General features: G+C 38.9%; 1 protein-coding gene across 1 annotated transcript in view; it reads left to right on the top strand.

Annotated features, from left to right (window-relative positions):
• agmo (alkylglycerol monooxygenase) overlaps window positions 1-4,087 on the top strand; it is a 63,511-nt gene that overhangs the window by 7,464 nt on the left and 51,960 nt on the right. The gene's annotated exons all lie outside the window — the stretch shown is intronic.

Below are 4,087 nucleotides of genomic sequence, written 5' to 3'. Positions count from 1 at the left end.
GTTATGGTGTGATAAATATACCAACTTATCTACTTGGCAGAGTTCGCACTAGACCTTTTTCCTGTCAAACATAATATTTACCCATCAATTTTTGCATGATAATTGCATTTCATTTTCATTCTGTTTAATATTCAACAAGTTGAACAGATAATCCACCCTAACCCCACTACTTGGTATCGGTATCGGCGAGTACCTAAACTGAAGTACTCGTACTTGTACTCAGTCTTGAAAAAACTGGTATCGGGACACCCCTAGTTGTAACGTTATATGGTGCAACACTTACTCTAGTCATCTCAAGAAACTTGAAAGCCTTCAAAGAAAATAAGAGCTGTGTCGTGGTCTGAGTATAATGTAAATCCAATCTAGTCCATCATTTTGGTCTCCTTCGGCTAACAGAATTAAATACCTACCAAAACGTTTGACTGAGCTTGTTCCAATCAGTGATCCACAGCATACTTATTAAATAAATAAATAAACCACCTATGCTAAAAACAGAAGACTTAAAATCACCACTCAAACTTTTGCTTGGAGTGGCCCACAGAACTGGAACTAGCTGGATGAGAGCTTAAAGGGGTTGAAATTCATCTCCACCTTCAAAAAACTGTTAAAGACCAAATTGCTTTGTTTATTTATCTCAAACCACTAGAAAGACCTGTAAGTAATTGATTGATTGATTGATGGATGTGTAACGAATCGTACGAGGAATGTATGATGTTTTTTGTTGTGTTCTTACTACAAGTATATTAAAACTGTTTGAAATTGTAAGTACTTGGGCTCCCTCTATAAGCTTTCAATAGCTTTTTCAGGGTTCCTGCAGATCCTTAAAAAGTCTTAAAAGGCATTGAATTCATCAATCCAAAAATAAGGCCTTAATCAGCCTTAAAATGTCTTAAACCAGTCTTTCAGAAGTCTTAAAAATGTTAACACATTGTAAATAGGATGACTGCAATTCATTTCAAATATTAAAACAATTGATAATATAATTTTTTTAAATATTCACATGCATTTTTGTCCTTTGACATCACTTCCTGTTATTTCACATGAAAATATCTCAACAACTGTCCTTCTGAGCAACATGAAATTTGTTTTGTAATACGTTAATAATGTTGTTTTTCCAAAAATGCATTAATATTTCTTACAAAAATGTTATGTCACATGCACTTTAAGGTTTTATCTACAGCGAACTGGGCTTAAGACCCCACTGTGGGTCCTAAAACTCCAAATTTTAGGTCGTTACTGGATTTCCAGGACTTAAATTAAGTTTAAAACTGACTGATAAGAATGTTTTTGCTATGTTTGCTGAAAAAGCAGTTAGATATGGATCAAAACAATTGGTCTGTTAGCAGTATTTGAATAATTCCACAAAAATACTTMGATTCATAAGTTTCTGCCACAGTTTTTATTGTGAAATTGATCTTGAATTTTATTTCCCTTGGAATTAAAGTCTTAAAATTTCTTAAATTTAACTTGTCTTAAACTGTAGGAACCCTGTTTTTGGAGACCTGATTCAAACACTGGTATCTTGTAGCTTTGTACTATATGAACATGAGTTTAAAAAACYTAAATTATTGTTTAATTTCAAATAAGAAAGCCTCTCTTTCCTGAGGGGAAGAAGCGCACCAGGTTCTTTGGTCTCAGTGGAGAGGAAGTCAAATAAACGCACCAGAGAAGTGAATACTTTTCACCAATTTATCTAAAATGTGCTTAGAGAAATAATAGTGTCAGCACTGGACTTCTATCGTGGCATGAGGTCAATGAAGAAGTTGTTCCCCCCCTTTTTTTTTCTCTTCTCCCCACTTTTGTCTAAAGCTTGGACCCACCTGTTACAGGGATTCGGGGCACCTCCTGAAAGTGATTCATTATGGTCCATGTGTGACTGAAACCAGCCTTAATTGCAGCAGTGAGGCAACTGGGAGTAAAAACTAGAACTGTGTGTGTGGAGAAGATGAGGTGAAAATGTGGCAGATAACTCCTAATTTGATGGACCCGGTTTCAGCTGAGACGGTTGTTTTTGCACGTCAGTCCCAGTGCACTGACTTTTAAAGACGGGGAGATGATAATCTAACAAAAATTTACTAAAATGGTAAATGGACTGTACTTATACTGTATAGTGCCTTTCTATCCATCCAGGACACTCAAAGCGCTTCACACTACAGACATTCACCCATTCACACACATTCACACACTGATGATGGCAAACTACAATTGTAGCCACAGCTGTCCTGGGGCACACTGACAGAGGRGAGGCTGCCATACACAGGCGCCACCGGACCCTCTGACCACCATCTGTAGGCAAGGCGGGTAAGGTGTCTTGCCCAAGGACACAACGACTGAGTCGACTGGACGGAGATCGAACCGGCGACCTTCCAGTTCCAGGACGACTCCCCTAATCACTCTACCACAGCCGCCCCTACTTAATAAGGTACCATTAAAATCTGGGGTGTCCCATTTCCAGTTTTTCTCTAACAGAGTACAAGTACTTGGGGTACTAGCCAGTACAGAGTACTTTTTTTTATTTTTACCATTATTTAACCAAGCAAGTCCCGTTGAGATCTCAGATCTTTTTTCCAAGGGAGGCCTGGGCCTGAAGGCAACCTATTATTCATGTTTTTGAGGGGGTGGGGGAAACCAGAGTACCTGGAGAAAACCCACGCAAGCACGTGGTCCGAACCGGGGTTCGAACCCAGGACCTTCTTACTGTGAAGCGTTGGTGCTAACCACTGAGCRGTCATGCCGCTCAGTTAGCTTACCGAGTTAGAACTTAAACATTACACATGTCTTTATTTACAACCTGGTACTAAATCAGATCTGATGTTTGTCTGAATTCTCATGTTGCATTTTATCTAACTTTTCCATCAGTGAGTTGGGAGTTTACGGATCGATCCAAGTATTAATAATGATACTAAKCGCGAGTCATGCTGTTTATTTCTTGTAACTCCACACATCTTCAGCTACAGAACAGAACAGAACTCCAGTTGCTTCTTTTTTTTTCTTTTAATTTTCCATGTCCTGGATGACTGAGAATCCACAGAAAAKATCTGAAAATAACGTCGTCAATACTTTAGTTAGTTTTACTTTGAGCATGTCYCTTTTGTTCCATAAATACACGCTGCATCAGAGCAGCCGGTCTGAGGCAGAATAAAATTTAAACCCTGAACTAAACAAGCATGTCAGATAATTATTTAATCTGCTCTGATTGCACAACTTTATAATCAACATGCTAARATGRAGCATCCATGGGTAGCGAGCTGAATGTGTCGTCACGTCATCTTTGGGTCACATCGACGGCATGAAGCGTTCGCACTGGAAGTCGCGTTTAAAATGTGTATGTCTACGCAATAAAGAAAAAAAGTGGTATTGGGGAATTTTGAGCAAGTAGTTGTAAAAGATGCTGGTATCTGGCCCAGTCGGTATCGGAACACCACTGGTAAAATTAAACAAAATGTTGTGCATCAACTCTTACCACCAAAGATACAAAGAAGGTTTTCTAATTGGAATAAAATAATGTCATTTATTTTTATGTTTTGGATTTAATCATCAGTGAAAGACACGGTAACAAGCTGGTTTGCCATTATGTTTGTCAGAAAGCTACCAAGCCTACTTTGGTTACATTGTTTGTCTTTATTTAATCACTGACCAGTGGTACAATTAGGGTTCCTGACATATCGTCTCTTACTTTTTGTTCGATTTTGTTTGGCTTTCATCTGCTAAAATGAAAATGTGCCGTTTCTTAGCCTTGATGTGTAATTCATCCACTGAGATCACTCCTCCACCTCGGCTCTGTTCAAATAAATGTTTGTGTTTTCCAATCTGCCAAATCACTGTGGCTGTAGGCCTGCTGTTCCAGCCTCGTACAGTGAAACAAACACTGTGGACCACAAGACATGAAAGCTCTGAGCCTTTAGCTCATCTGCCAAAACAAATACTCAGCACAAATGGTAAAAGCAACAGTGGACTTGAAACCGTGTTGTTCTTACAGTGCTGCTTCACGACTGTTTATGTATGTGATTCTCTCTCTCTTTGTGTGTTTGTGTGTGTGTGTGTGTGTGTGTGTGTGTGTGTGTGTGTGTGTGTGTGTGTGTGTGTG

This window comes from Austrofundulus limnaeus, unplaced genomic scaffold (genome assembly GCF_001266775.1).
Source record: "Austrofundulus limnaeus strain Quisiro unplaced genomic scaffold, Austrofundulus_limnaeus-1.0 Scaffold207, whole genome shotgun sequence".
In the NCBI taxonomy this organism is placed as follows: domain Eukaryota; kingdom Metazoa; phylum Chordata; class Actinopteri; order Cyprinodontiformes; family Rivulidae; genus Austrofundulus; species Austrofundulus limnaeus.
The sequence above is the reverse complement of the archived record's forward strand: the minus strand, read 5'-3'. Positions and strand labels throughout refer to the sequence as shown.